The sequence below is a fragment of the Orcinus orca genome, chromosome 3, assembly GCF_937001465.1.
Source record: "Orcinus orca chromosome 3, mOrcOrc1.1, whole genome shotgun sequence".
NCBI lineage: Eukaryota > Metazoa > Chordata > Mammalia > Artiodactyla > Delphinidae > Orcinus > Orcinus orca.
The window spans coordinates 152,789,405-152,805,581 of record NC_064561.1 but is presented as its reverse complement, the minus strand read 5'-3'; the positions used below and the strand labels follow the sequence as shown (position 1 = coordinate 152,805,581).

General features: G+C 41.5%; 1 protein-coding gene across 9 annotated transcripts in view; it reads right to left on the bottom strand.

Moving 5' to 3' along the window:
* Positions 1 to 14,081, bottom strand: part of DAB2 (DAB adaptor protein 2) — a 52,735-nt gene extending 38,654 nt beyond the window's left edge. For 3 of the 9 annotated variants that reach the window (XM_049708181.1, XM_033421221.2, XM_033421222.2), the window contains exon 1: positions 13,630 to 14,046. The gene's annotated coding sequence lies outside the window, so the exon portion shown is untranslated. Of the gene's footprint in view, positions 1 to 13,629 lie in introns of all 9 variants that reach the window. The other 6 variants (XM_033421223.2, XM_033421220.2, XM_033421226.2 and 3 more) reach the window with 4 other exon arrangements.
* Between the last annotated feature and the right edge of the window lie 2,096 nt (positions 14,082 to 16,177).

Sequence of the window (16,177 nt, the reverse complement as noted above, 5' to 3'; positions counted from 1 at the left end):
TTTACTTGATTCATAAAAAATGTAATATTTAAGCAAGTGGTTTCATTAGCTTTTAGAGCAATCTCATCTGTTCTCTGAACCATTAATGACCTGTTGCAAAATTCTGTGTCTGCTAAGTAATTGACATTTAAATACTTGAGGAAAACATGAATGGATATAAGTGATTAGATAAGGCCTTCATTTGTAGCTTCTCTTTACGATCCCTGTTATATATGGTCATTAAATAAAAGGAACTTCAGTAGGTCCTTGAAGATTTAGATTCACTCCACAGTGGCATCTGCTATTTTCTAGTTTTATTATGTAGGCATTTTTAGCATCAGAGAATGCAATTAGATCATTTGTTTCCTTAGCTGAACTCTATAGTCCTGTGCAAAGACAAGTCTTTGAAAGCCACTATTAAGTTCCTAATCCAATCTTTATTAAAAAGACTCAATATTATGGACCAGGAGGTTAAGACAAATCCTTAAAAAAGTAATGATCAAGCTTTGCTATAACCCAATGATGCCTTCTACTGCAGTAAAACTTGAAGTTAGGAATATGTCTATAGTTTTAATGTTTTGTTCTTCTTTTCCAGTGTGGATTATTACAGGATATTGAATATAGTTCCCTGTGCTCTACAGTAGGACCTTGTTGTTTATCTATTTTATATATAGTGGTTTGTAACATAGTTGTAATGTCTTTAAAAAACAGAATGTGATCCTTAAACTATAGATGTGTGTAGACAATGAGTTCCACCAAAGAAAACAGTGAGAGAAACAACACTAACATGCTTTCTCAGTCTCTCTAAAGTAAGCAAAGTTTTACTTTCAGGACTAATTATCACAAGTAGGATGTGAATAAAATTTCTTTCTCAGGGTCATTCTCTCCAGCGTTGAGGTTCTCTAACTGAAATTTCATTCTACATTTGCACCTCCACCTAAGAAATCCCTTGAGTCAAATGCCACCTCCGTTGACTCTCCTTTTTTTTAAAAAAATTTATTTATTTATTTATTTTTTGGCTGCATGGGGTCTTCATTGCTGTGCGCGGGCTTTCTCTAGTTGTGGAGAGCTGGGTCTGCTCTTAGTTGCGGTGCACGGGCTTCTTTTTGCGGCGGCTTCTGTTGTTGCGGAGCACGGGCTCTAGGCACATGGGTTTCAGTAGTTGTGGCATGCGGGCTCAGCAGTTGTGGTTCACGGGCTCTAGAGCGCAGGCTCAGTAATTGTGGCGCACGGGCTTAGTTGCTCCGCGGCATGTGGGATCTTCCCGGACCAGAGCTCGAACCCGTGTCCCCTGCACTGGCAGGTGGATTCTTAACCACTGCGCTGCCAGGGAAGTCCCCACCCCTGTTGACTTTTAAGAGCATGTCATCTGTCTCACACTGTGCTCAGTTAGTGTGACTCTACAGATGGTAAATCATTGGCTACCCCAGAGTTTGCTCTGAAGCCATGCTAATAGAAAATTAGAAAGGCCTTCAAATACAGGCAGCTTTGTTTCATATGTTGTTGAGAGCATATGGGGTTTGGTGACGGATCCCTGCTCAAAGCCATTACGATTTAGAGACTGGAAACAAAGTTAGCTCCTGAACGCCAGGGGTCAGTGCCAACAAGTCAATTCATGTCATAAAGCTACATCCCTACTATGTGCCAGGCACTCTTCTAGCGCTTGGGATATGTCAGTGAGCAAAATAAAGATCTATTCCCTTATAGGGTTTACACTCTAGCAGGGGAAAGCCTTAAATGGATTATAGTCTTTCAGAAGGTGACAGATGCTCTGGAAAAAGAGCAGAGTAAAGCGGGTTGGGAGTTCAGGGTTGGGGATGGCTTTAATAGTTTTTTTAGGGGGGTGGTGGGATGAATTGGGAGATTGGGATTGACATATATACACAAATACGTATAAAATGGATAACTAATAAGAACCTGCTGTATAAAAAAATAAATTAAATTCAAAAAAAATAGTTTTTTTAAGAAACACAGAAGGAATACCAACGTTTTAAAAGTAAATTTATCTTCATCCCTTTCTGACAAGAGTAGAAGCTGAAGTACGGAAGTTAATCAACCCCCTGAAAGTCACATGAGTCTAATATCTATGCTTTTAATGTCTTTGTTTTAGAACAATACAGGCAAAAGAGAGAATTCATCTAGTTCTTCAGATAGGTGGAATGGGTGTTAGCCAGAAAATACTTTTGGGAAAGAGGAATTGATAGCAATGGGAAAAGGATATTTATGGAATCTTGACTAGAATACCAAACCCGTGCTGGGTTATATGATGGGAAAAGGTTGAAAAGTAGGTCAGACTGGATTAGGGTGGGTTAACAGAACTCTATTTTGTCTAGACGGTGCTGAGAAGACTTTGAGGTTTTGAGCAATGGTGTAGAGGTCGAGGTGGTGACAAATCTGTGTATGGAGCCGTGGTATCAAAGAGTCAGATAGCTTTGTAGTATGATAGTTGCATGAACTTGCCATTTTGAGTGATTCAAAACTGCCGGTTTCTTTCATTTAATTACTTGGTTAATCTTTTGGAAACAAAGCCTTTTAACTGAAAGGTTAAGGTCTAACAATCTCAAATGTCGGATTCAAGGTTATCCCATCTTGCCGAGCTATGATGCTTGGTGACCCTCAAACTTCAAATAAACAACATGTCCTAAAGGTGGCTTAAAAAAAAAAAATCAAAGGCCATTATGTCTTATAACTTTCATTCTAAGACCCTAGAAAAAGAATTCCCATAATGTCAGTTTTATAAAACCTTACATAAGTATAATGATATTTGAAATGTGAGCGACTAAAGGAACTTGTAAAAGGGAGCTATTGACTAAAGTAGTCATGTCATTGTAGCTCCTTGCTTAAAGCAGAACAGATAGCATTTTCCCATTGTATATATGTTTCTCCATATAACTATTGAAAGACTAGAAGGAAGAGTTGCAAGGAAATGCTGGTCAAGAAGGGTGGCAGTAGGGTGAGAGACAGATTTCTGCTTCTTATACATTTAGAATAGTGATATTAGGGTGACGTGTGCCTTTCCGCATTTTTAAAATTAAATTCCTTAGAGATGTACTAATTTGTCAGATAGCAATATTTAAAATGTAGGCAAATCTGTAGTCTTACTTGGGCTAAAGACAGAATCATAAAACTACTCTAGTATCAGTCACATGAGATTAAACTCAAAAGCTAAGAGAACCTACAAATTGAACTTGAACATCTCTGCAAGCGTGCAGAACGCTGCTCACAGAAGGTTTCCACACTGTCATCTTAGACTTCGTTAAATGTTTACTTGTCCAAAATTGTTGAGAAAAGCTCCTGATATATTAAAACAAATGAACAGTATGTTTTGAATCAATTGCTCACTGGGGTTTGAAAAAACTCTTATGCTAGCATTTTCAAAGTTGATCAGAGTACGGTCTATTGCCTATTTCCAGACTGGTTTTCTTGGATCCAATGGGGTCTGTGTAGATAGGAACAAGTTGGCAACCTAAGTTAAGAATTAAAGAACCTAATTTGTATGTTCAGTACAGCTGCACATACAAATTTAAAAAAGCAGCTTTCTTTGATCTGAGCAGAAATTGTGTTAAGTCAAAGGGATAACCTTAATTATTCAGTACTGAGCCAAAGGTTTCATCTATTTTCTCAATTTTTATTAGTTCTTTAGTAAATAGTTTGGTAGATGCTCTTAAAAGGAGAAAACAGGAGGAGAATAAGAAGTTGTCCTTGGACAAACTGATAAAATATCAGGTTGAAAACTATTCGCCACTATGATTATTATTGGCCCTTGTGATAATATCTATTGGGTTAGATAGATGTATGAGCCATGATGAATACTCCAGTGGCAGAAGTTAAACCAAAGGCTTGACCACACCATGTGGAGAATTTCAGTAACAGTTTGTTGGCTTTTCTCAGGCCCTGAGCAGATATAAACTAGAGGAACCTAGGGGTATTGCTCATTATAAATAACCTTAAAGTCAAAAAAAGACTCAAAACTATTTTGCTTATACCAACAGATAAGGCAAGCTGAAGTTCTCTGTTTTGCTCCCTTTACAATAAATTCCAATTAATGTTGCAGATGAGAGTCGCTTGAGTCACTCATTAACCTGGCGATCTGGTTAGTGTTTACCAAATACCTACTGTGTTCCAAGCACTGTATTATGCTGTATATACAGTGACAAAAATAGATATGGTCTCTACTCTCAAGGGGCTTACAGTATAAACAGGGGAGAGAGAATAAGCAAGTAATAGTTACAACTGCTACTAAGTATTTCAGAGGAAATGTTTCTGATTAGGGTAGAAAGTTTCACTGCCATTAATAACGTTTAGAAGAGAAGGCAAAATTAGACTACTTCAAGGAATTCTATATATTGTTTTCTTATTAATATCAACCACGGAAAGATGAAAATTTTGTCTTAAGGGTTTAATTACCCTCTTCAATAGACAGTTTTAAAATGATGACATTTACTTAAAACATTAATTAGATGGGAGATATTTACATTAAATATTTGGGAATCTCCTATAATAATATTGCAATCTGGAAGACCATCTGTGTGACAGAGCCAGTGGGAGGAAAAAATCTTGTGATATGCTAGGTTATGAAGGAATGTCAGTGATGTTTCCTGCAAAGTTATCTTAAAATCCAGAGTTCTGAATCAACACTCTTTTCATAAACACAGGAAAGAAACATATGCTCACTTGGCATCAGTTTTGCCACTTCAGGAGTACAAGCAATTCAGAGATGACACAAACCTCTATATTCTAGAACCAAACATGTTCTGTGGCACTCTTAATTACCAGATTTTTCTAAGAGTACAACAGGGTCACTTTCAGATCAGGCCAAACTACTGAACTGTGGATTTAAATGAAGCAATATTTTGAAAACGTAACCATGGGTCTCTACTAGTGGCTTTAGTTATTTAAGGAGCACTACCTAGTTTACGAGAGGATCAGCAAGAGAATATTAGGTAACAATTGGTTAAGGTTAGCCTTCATCAAGAACATGGACTTTATTATCACCCCAAATAGTAAGGCGCTCAACAAGTGTTGGCTGCATGAAATATAAGAATTTGGATCCTAAAACAGAGCACAGTTGCATCCATTGTTTCTGTTAAAGACTTCTTGTATACAAAGCTGAAGATTTCTATCTCTATACACTATCTGGAAACTGAAGTACAGATTTTCTTTTGTTCATGGATATACCTAAAAGACCCACAACAGTATTGTCTGTAGCTTAGAATGAAGCTAAGATTTTATCTTAGACTGTTCACATATCTACTGAATCTGGCAAACTTTCGACCCTCTATTTTCCATAATTACCCTTTATTTCCATACCTCTGCTCCCTCTCCACCAAAAAAAATTTTTTTTACTTAGTTCCGGGATTCCTCCCCAGTCTTGCTTCATCGCCATTCCGACGAGTTCCTGCTTCCAAAAAAGCTATACTATCTTGTGTCACGTACCTTGTTCCTGACAATTAGCCAACTCTTAGTACAGTGTTATATTTTTTATACACACAGCACAGGTATTTCATATTTAGAATACTTGAAGTAAAAAAGCTCTTTGTGGGATTAATTCTCCCTTCCATCTTCTCAAAAGGATCCAATGAGAATCTAAGTTGTAAGAGCCTCTAGTTGTCTCTGACCCACTTTCATGGCTGAATTCTTGTAGTGGCGCCCTATCAGACCTCAGGGTCTTCCTGATTTTGTATTAATCAGGCATCAGTGTTCAATTCCTCTATTTACAGTCAATCTGAGATGCAAAGCCTTGTATATTTAGAATGCACAGTAGATATATACATAGCCACCTGTTGCCTGGAGAAGCTGATCTCTTCCATTTACCCTGCACACACACACACACACACACACACACACGTGTGTGTGCACACACAAGTACACAGTGCCTTCTCTTGTTACCTCCCTAGCCTGTAATACTTACTGCCTTCACCTACTTAAATTCCTACCTGTCATTCAAAGTTCACTCAAGATGTGTTGTCTTAGGTCTTCACTTACCTCTCACCGGCCCTACACTTCTCCACACTTGACCTATTGTTGTCCTCTGATTCCTGTGGAACTCTTCCCTTAACTCAATGAAATTCTGAGGTCAGGGAATCATTTACCCTACTTTTCTAGCCCCCATGCAGTCTGGTAGAAGGAGTGCACTTAAAACATTAGAGGTAATACACAGTTGCAATTTGTTCCTTAATATAGAAATCTTTACCTTGCTGATTTTCCATGAAAGAACAGGTCTTTCTTCAACTGCTAAGCAATCGCTACTCAAACTCCTCCTGCCAATACAGCCAGGTTAATTGATCTGAGTCAGCATTTTGTTTTCCGGATTTAATAAAGAGATCTACCGCTTAGCAGATAAAGATCTAAGTCCTTGCCCTGACATCCAAAGCTCAGTGCAGTCCATCTCTCCTTTCCAAATGATATCACCCCTTACCTCTCTACCACCTGTACTTTCTCTTGGCCAAACTGGCCAATCAGTATTCTTTGGGCATACATCTGCATGATGTACTTATGAGCTTCTGCCTAGAATGCATTTTTCTTCCTACCTTTGCTGATTTGACTTCCACCATTCCTTTGAAAGCCAAATCCATCATCACACCTGCGTCCTTTTCTTTCTGTACCACTCTGTGCCACTTAATTATAATAAAACCATACATTAGTTGAGCGGTTGTCATTTTCTCTGAATTTCAGGTAGGCAGCAACTGTTCACACTTACGTGTTCCCTAGCAGGTGTTAGGTAAATGCTTTCAGCCAACTTTCAATTACAACCAGTGAAAACTTTAGATCACCTGGACAAATCAGAAACCCCAAGAACAAGTTATCAGGCAGCCGAGCAAACATCTATGCATCAAGATATCCTTCAGAAGACAGGCTGGACATTGAATAAAACTATCATTTCAATTCAAGTACACGAATTCTTCTGAAAAGCCTTAGCTATAGTTGAACCTTGGTCCAGGCAGAAATCCATATTAAATCTCCTTATCGTCAACCAGCTATGGATGGAAGAGCCTGTTCTATTTGTTTTCTACTTCAGAACTGGGATTTTATTTAAGATATCTGACTTCAGAAGCAAAGGGTAAAAAAAGAAATCCCAAAACAAAAACAAAAAATAACACGACCACCACCCAATGCTGATGTAGTGAAGCACAGCTGGCATTTTCCTTTTAGGGAGGTTTGCGCGCCTACTGTGTGTACCATTCCAACTTCTGATCTACAAGTAAGTTACACGTTTCTCATCTGGGTTAACATTGTGCCCCAAACCCAGACTGGTTTGGCATTCTTCATAGGACTACGAGAGCCCTCTGACAAATAGCTGAACACATTTGGCTTATTTCTGCTGCCCTAAATGGTAACAAAAAAACACGTTAGCATCTGCGTTACATATTATAGAAGATTAGAACAGCTCTTGGTCCCTTAGTGGGAAACTTCAAATATGAAAAATAAGTGAGATCCTTTGGGTGAAATGTTTAGAACAGGAAGGCAGCTGTACCCAACACGGATACATTAGTGAAGATATTTTTAACTTTCCAGTTACTTGGGCATGGATTAATTCTAGACCTCAGGACGACTCAACTGTCCTGCCCAGAGGAGGTTTAAGTGGTACCTTAAGAATTAACATCTGTGTGCCTGTACTTGTTTAGGAAGCATGGCCACATTTTCCTGCTCGAACTTCACATTTAATAGTTTCATGATAGGTAAGAAAGATGGTCTCATTTTCAGCCTGAATGTGTTCATCTCTAGATTTTAGCTTGCCAAAAGACCACAAACAATGAGAACAAGACGATTTTCCAATATCAATTTAGTTATTTCATTGAGAATTATAGTCCTAGAGCAGGTGCACTTCTGAAGCAGCAGCTCTGAGGAAGTTGTTTTCTTTTTTTTTTTTTTTCATGGCTCCTCCTTTAATTTTAGTTTGGAGGCAACTCGTTCTATTGACGGAGAAAATGAAGCTCAGTTGTTATATTCCTCGCCTTCAATAGCAAAGCTGGGTTGTGGACACCATCATTTGTAGTTCAAAGCCCAAGCTCTTAACCACTAACCTATGCTGCCTCTTCAAAGCCAGAGCTCCAATTGTCTCCTTCTAGATCACACCCTTGTATCTTTCAGTCTAAGGCGCGATCTCTGCTAAACACCCGTCTCTGATGAACACTGGTCATTCTTAGGACTGTTTTGCAAGGAGGGTGAGGTGACTAAGGGTCAGGGACTAAGAAATGGCCGTGCTGTCATTCCACTGCAGGAGTAGAGCCTACATTCTTTACTTCACGTAAAATAGAATTTCTTCTAGACTTCCTTCTAGACTTCTATTCACCGGGAGTTCTTCCGTTGCTAGCCTAGCAACATACTTCATGTGACAGGTGTTTACTAAATATTTTGACAACCATCAAGATTTGAATCATAAAGATTCACGCTTGAATCCTGGCTCTACCACTTAATGGTATGACCTTGGGCAGGCTGATATCTATTGATCATACTGGAGTTAAGAAATGGAGATATCTTTTCTACCTTAAGTGATTTAAAGTGAAAGTCAAATGGGAGAATGGCATAGTACTTCATAAACCATAAAGCGCTATAAAAACTAAGTGCAGCAGATTCATTTACCATGATGGCAAGGCCTACATCTGCACTCTGGGCAAGGCATGAAAAAACAAAATAAAAAGTTTTATAGGTTAGAGAGAACCATCTGGTTCAAGAGTAATGATGTAGTTTACGGAAATCTTTTTAAAAAGAAGCAACTGGGACAGTCTTCTAATAAACGGAGATTAATTATGTTTTTTTAAAAACCCCAAAGGGAAAAGGATTTGGAAGCGAACTGACAATATAAAACTAAGGAGTAGATCGGTTTTCCTAGAATCAAGAAAGCAGTTATGTGAGATAGCAGGAAGAATGTCAAGGTTTGTGCTTTTTCATCTTTCTCAGATTCAGTTAAACTGAGCGATGTTTAAATGCTTTATTATCTCCATGACTGTAGGAATTCAGTTACTTTGTTATGCTTTCCACTGAACAAGTGAAATCTGAAAGTTAGTCTTAGATCACGTGAAGGGCTTGCTGAGATACAGCTGGATGGCCCTACTGCTCACATCTGCTTTAGTGGATGTGGCATGGGAACCCAGAATCTGCATTTCAAACAAGTTCCCAAGGATGCTGATGTAGCTGGTCCGGAGACCGCACTCTGAAAGCTAGTCTGAGATGAGTTCTTTCTAGCTGTGAACAATACACTCTAGCTAACTACGTGTCCAATCTTGAAAGAATGAATGAATCTGACTGTTAAATGAGAACTTACACAGCTCATCGGTTACATAAAGTTCTTGAATGAATCTGACTGTTAAATGAGAACTTACACAGCTCATCGGTTACATAAAGTTCTAAGTCTGTTTCAGAATAACACTTTGTGTCACATTGCTAGGGAGAAATAGGGTAGCGTTTTACCCAGAGAAAACATTAAACTGTAAATTCCTCACCCAAATCTCTTCCAGGTTGGAGAACATTTCAAACCCAGATTTTCCAGTATTCTTACTTCCTAACCTACCAGCTCCATGGTTACCTAAAAATATAAGTGACAGCCCCAATGCATTCTGCCTCACCGTAGCTCCCCTGCCCTGAACGCTCACTCAGCCTGCTCTGTTCACTCAGAAAGAACTCTTACTAGTTTAAAGGAGTTAAAGGTCACTTGCCTCTAGCTAGCTTAGGGGCTAAGTTATAAGTTACAGCAGCAGAAAAACATTAACTGGCTTGCTCTGTATTGAGCCAACAGCTTTTATGTTCCTGAAATTTCATAAGCCATAATGTTTGTGTCGTGATGATGTAAGAATTAGCAAGAGCTGGACAATTTGGATGATAGTTTTGGATGAAAATAACTTTAGAAGAGAAGGATGAGGTAGGTAGAGAGGAGATTCTACCTCACTTAATAAAAAAAAAGTAACTTCCATTTTTAGACCAGGAAGCAGTTTGTTCAGATTCTGCTTACCCTAGAGTGACAGGCTTCCTTCCAAGGTAGGAGAAAGATTCGGGAAGGGGAGTAACGGTGGCAACCTGCCCAGCTACGTGGGCAAGGACAGCATGGGGCCCTGTGTACTCAGAAGACTTTTTATTTCTAGCCTAGTCCCTCAGTTTAGTTCCCGTGGTCCTCTCCCTTCCCACTTCCTTCTGCTATAATGCTGACTTCAGGCAGAAGGATTGCTCCTTCTCTGTAGGGGGTCTGGGGGTAGGGGGTGGGGGGAAAGACTTAAATGAGACCAGAGGAGGTCAGCTTGACCAAAGCAAACTGCAGGCTCCAGGCAGAGAACAGAGAGTAACTCCCAGGCGGTTTAGTGTTAAGCACAGCAAACTCCCTGGCTTTGTTAATACTAAGTGCTTAAGTGATTAACATTTTTCAGGTAGACAGGTGGTGTCCAACTTTGACAAAGACATGCCCCGTTCTGCATTTAGTTTTCACAAAGATACATAATTCAGTGGTTCAGGGGGCAACATGAAAACAAAACATCGGAGTAAACTATTCTAAGCATACCGGATTAACAGTCTTCCCAACAAACCTGGGGGTAGGTATTATTATTCTCTCCAGATAAGGAAGCTTAAGGTCAGAGAAATGATGCAATTTGCTCAAGGTCACATGAGCAGCAGTGCTGTCCCTGGGATTTGAACTCAGGCAATGGGGCCCCCGAACCCACACTCGCGGCCAAGCAAGGTGTGAGGTGGAAATGGTCTGTGTGCCAGCCCTTGGTGTCCACACGCAGCGTCATGTGTTCCCCTCACCAGAAATCAGCGTACTCTTTATAGGAGGGGGCTCGATGGCCTGCTTTCCTTCTGAGTCACAGGATTAATCCAGTCAGGAAACATTACCATGAGTTAGGTTACCCTTAAATACATAGATCTGAGGTTACAGCTATTTCGGCTAAATGTGATTTTGGCCAACCTCTGTGCAATCCAGTGGCACGGCTTCAACTTTAGAATTACACAGCAGCACCAGAGAATTTTCAAATACCACATCCTGTTCCTCAGGTGTTTCATATTTCGAGTCGAGTTCTCATTCTGGTTCTGCTTGGAGTGTAGACAGCCTTATGCCTTTGGTCAAATACCAAAACCTCCCTAACTGGTCCAGTTTCAAGGCTTTTTCCACCTGGGGAGGCATCTTCTGCTTCCCCTTAGGGCAACTTAACACCCTGGAGCTCTGTCTTTGGCAGCCTTCTCAAGTATTTCAGCATCCTAGGTTTGTCTTTAAGAAAAGCATTAACTAAATCCTCAAGTCACTAGAGACTGAGGAAGGGAAACACATGGAAACTTCAAAACTACCCAGGTGAAAAGTATCATGGTAGCAAGTGTAGGCTTACAGACATATGAGGGTAGAAAGAGAAGTGAAGCAGCCCATACTGGCTGTACCACCAACAGCCCAAGTCTCCACAAAGCCTCCTGCTGACCAGGAGCCGTGACCAAGGCTTCCGTCTTCCTGCTCTCTAAGTCTTCAGGTAATGGGAGGCATGGCCGAGCAGGCCAATAATATCACCCCAACCAGCTGGTCAGCAGCTTCCAGGGGTCCCTGTACCACCTTCCTTCATGCCAACAAGTGTCTTGAAAGCAATTCCCTTCAACCCAAACAAGGTGGCTGAAATCCATTCAACCTTTTGGGCAAGGCAAGGCATAAGGCCTATGCACAGGAATTTGGACTTTTAGTTGAATCTCCAACTATAAAAAGTCTTGAGTGGAAATGCAGACCCTGGATTCTGTCCTTAACAGTGAGGCAAGGCTTTGAACAAGCGCTGTGGCTCCCTTCCTCTCTCACATCCTCAGGAGAAGATCAGCTGTGTCCAAGATCACCAGAATGGCGACTACCTATGTGTCACAGCTCAAAATTGGAAGACGTTCTCCTACCATCTACTTTAAAACGGAGGAGGGTATAGCTTAAGAAGAACTGGTTGCTAGGGCATCCATTTGGAGTTGGGAGTGGGAAGGGAAGGGGAAGTGAAGTTAGTCATCACCAACAAGAAAAAGAATCCAGTCTGCCTTAGGAGGATACTGGCTAGGGATTTAGAAGTAATCTCTTCCAGAAATACACATTGGAAAAAACCACTAGGCCTCCTTTGTGCTTTCTCAACAAGATTGCACATTGCATTAGGTGTACCATTGTTTATTAGCACATACGTAGCACTTCAACCAAAAGGATCCTTCCCCAAAGATGAAGGACAGCTCAATCTCAAATACTTCTGAATTCTCATGGCAATAAACCTTCTTGCAGTATCATAGAGGCCTATCTCCCCTCAAGGAGGGAGAGACAGAACCTGGGGGCGTAGGGGGCAGGCACCACGCCCAGAGAAGAGTAGCCTCATCAAGGTCTGGCTGCTGGTTTCAGAAGCCAGGTGGAGGTGTTGCAGAGCGTGGAGGCAAGCCATTTGGTAGCTGTCAGGCTCCCCCATTCCCAGCTAGTCCCTCCTGCCCCAATAGCCAGTAGATGCTCCTGTGTGGGGAGCAAACCTCAAGCCTGCAGGAAGATCAATGACATACCCCATCAAAGCCATTCCAAGAGCCTTATCGGACCTCTTGAGGGCATTTCTGCAGCTGCCTTCTTTCCTCAGCCATTCCTTCTGTTTGAGTTAGCTCTGTCTTACCTCCCTCTCCCCCCTCCCCTGCTTTGCCTGATTAGGGCCAGAAATTTTTTCATTAAGTCACTTTATAGTGCAATAACAACATTTACTATTCATGAAGTCGCCCCTCCGTAATTGTTAAGTCTTTCCATGTGTCTGGAAGCTTATTTCGGCTCTTCTCGTTTTACAGAGTGCCTCTCTTCCTTCCAAACACAAACTAAAAAGAAAGAGGATAAGGTGGGGGGAGGAGGGGAAAGGATGGGGTGCAGATAACATCCAGATTCTTTAAGTGTTTTTAATCCAGTTCGATTTCCCTTTGGACTCAGAGGGCTCCCTTCTAAAATTGACTGCGGACCTGAATTCCAGGCTAAGAATTAAGTCAAGAGGAAAGGACGACAGAAACAAATAACAGAGTCAGCTCTAGGCTTATGAAACCCGCTATGTTGACTGGGGCTCCAGTCAACCATTCTTTTTTCCCCCCTTTTCCAAAATTCTTACTTAATCTTTCCAGATTACAACAAGCAGGCAGACACCACTTAAACCCTCAGAGTATTTCAAACAAGTTTGTTCAGTCTCTTGGGCAGATACTTTCTTAAGAATCGGGTGTAAGACAAAGTTCACATTTTGATGCCATACGTTGTCAGTCACCGGAAAAAAGCTTCTCGCGGGCACAAACCAGGTCCCCAGCCTTCGTCACACGGCAAAAATAACCCCCCTTGGAGGAGTTAATTAGGCGGTCAGCAGCCACACCAGCGTCCGATCCGGGCTGCCCACAGAGCTTTTAAACAAGCACACACACACACACACACACACACACACACACACACACACACACACACACACACACACGGCGCTTGTTAAATGTCACTAGTTGGACATCTGGATTCCGACCCCAAAGATAAACGCATTTCGTGGGAGCATTCCTCGGATGTCAGGCCACAAAACCGCCTTTTGCCCAAGCACACCGTCTCCTTTCTAAGATGCCCCAGCAGTCCCAGGTCTGCATCCCAAGGCGGAGCGGGAGGGAAGCAAAGGAGGGAAAGAGGTCGCCAAAAATGGAGCCAAAGGGAGGAAGGATCGGAAAGCTACTCACAGGCTAGCTAGCGCCTCCGCGATGCGAGCATGACTTCCCGGTGATGCCCGAGCCTCCTGGCTACCGCGCAGCCGACACGGCGGCCGCGCTTAAATAGCCGCCGGCCCGGGAGCCTCGGAGCCGCGGGCCACTCCCGGTGAGATATGGTTCTAATCAGATGCTGGCAGCTGAGGACTCCCCAGGAATGCGCCGGGATGTTTTTGCTGCCTGGGCTGGGTAACTCCCCCTCAACGTGTCTGCTGAGTCTTCCAAACTTAACTGTTTATTAACTCGAGCTGGGGCCGCGCAGAGGAGCCGGCTCCCGTGGACTGGGAGCCCCACCAGCGCGGGGCGATCGCCCGGAGCCCAGCGAAGGGGAGGAGGAAGGAGTCAGGGCGCCGTCCGGAGCCCAGACTCGCGGGGCTGGGGACAAGGGACAGGGGAGGGTGCGCTTAAGGACAGGAAAGGGAAACTCCGCAGGAAAGGGGTGGGACCCAGCGACCTTCATCTCACAAATTCCTTCTCTGCGTTGCCGCTTCCAGTGATGTGGCGTCCCAAGTCATCCTAACCCGGTAGGGCCCTTTGAACAAAGGGCTGCCTCTACTCCTGACTTTCCTGGCAAGAAGCAGTGGATGCTAGCTCAGATCTGCTGTCGCTACAGTTCCACGTGTGATTGCCCCCTTTAAAGGAATTCGTGTCTCTTTCACGGCAGATGTGGGTGCACTTAAGTGCACCAATTTAAATTGGTGGGTAATCTGTGTGTATATGTAAAACATACTGTATTTATGTATGAAATATAATCCTGTATATACAGATATAAAGACAATACTCTCTATGAAATTGATATAAACAAAAACATGCACGCCTATATAACCTAATTAAGCTATATACTTGATATAAACAGAGAGATTATATACTGGCTTCTCCCACAGTATGGGCATTCCTGGGTAGACACATAACATGACTTTATCTGCAGTGATTTCTATAGTGTTTCCTATACTTCTAAGAAAAATCTGAAATATGAGAAATAAAATGTTTGAAAATAGTGACATACAGTACTCAGCAGTAGAAGGCACTCCATGGCGTATTTTAGTGGACCTTAACAAGCTGGGGATTCATCTTCTCCGTATTTTAAAATCATGAACACTTGTAAAACATCCCCAGAAGCTTTGTTGATTTCCAAGAGTTATGAAATTATTCTTGTGAAAAGTATGTCTATGTTTCCTTCTTTTTTTTTTTTTTTTTAAGTCTGAGACAGTGTGTACTAAATGTGAAAACAACTAAATTGTGACTTGGATGGGAAGGGGTTATTGATTTTATTGAGTAAGTAACACACAGTGGATTTGCATTTTACCTCTGGAAATTGGGGGTTCAAATCAGGCTCATGGGACACCAGATATGTATTTTGTGGTCCCAGCCTAGATCCGACTGCAAAACCACGTAATTTGGGACAGCTCAGTGTGAGTGACAGTCCCTGCTCTCAAGTAGGTCAGGCTTGGGACAGCCCTGGAGCCAGGCGTGCAGAGCAGCAAAACCTGTCAACGATGAGAATACTACCTCTTTTGACCTTTACTCTTTCTGCCACCTGTCTCATCCCCTCATACCTGGGGAGGTAGAGGTGAGGAGGGTGGTGCTGACAGTTTTCAATATTCCTCTGAGGTAATTTGCTATTATTTAAAAAAAATGACTTTGTGTGAATGACAAGAGGTATATAAAATTTAGTCTTGGGACTGTATTTATAACATTTGTGCAGAGAAATTTATTTATTTATTTATTTTATACCACATTCTGTGTTTTGTTTTATTATTTTTTTAACATCTTTATTGGAGTATAACTGCTTTACAGTGGTGTGTTAGTTTCTGTGCAGAGAACTTTAATTTTGGTACATTTTAGGACATAGTGCTTTATTTTTAAGATCCAGAAGTACAGAGGGTTGGTTTCCCTTCCAAAAGCTAAGTAGCTGGAAAAATGACAGCAGATTTCAGGCAAACAGAGGCTTTGACAATTTGCAGAAAAAAAAAATGGGTCTCTCTTTTAACCTCACTATGTAACACTTTCTCAGAAATGACCACCCACATCTTTTTTTTTTTAATCGAAAGACTCTTATCAAGAAATGTTGACTTATGTTTGCTCTACCCCACCAAATGGAAGGGATTTGTCTAAGAAGCCAGAGGAAGAAAATGATTTCATCTGCCATAACCTGTAGTTTCAAGAGAAGGTTTTGGATGAAAACAGTGCATTTGTGAGCAGTGGGCTCACACATACAGCTTGAAGTGGACAGCTCTGTCATTTCACACAGATATCTTAAGAGTCAACAGTGGAGAACTCTGATTTGACTTGAAGTGTGTTTTTATATCTCTAGGGCTCTGATATTACTCTGGCAGTAATTCAGTATCCTGCTCACATTAAGAAAGAAAGAAAGAAAAAGACAGAGAGAAGAATGAAAATAAATGTAACCCTTTTTATTCCTGGTAGAGCATAGTCTCCTGTCCCATGGAAGTTGTTGGCTTTTCAGTAAATCTAAAATGAACATCCTTGCTCCTGGAGAATCACACCCAAACCCACCCAG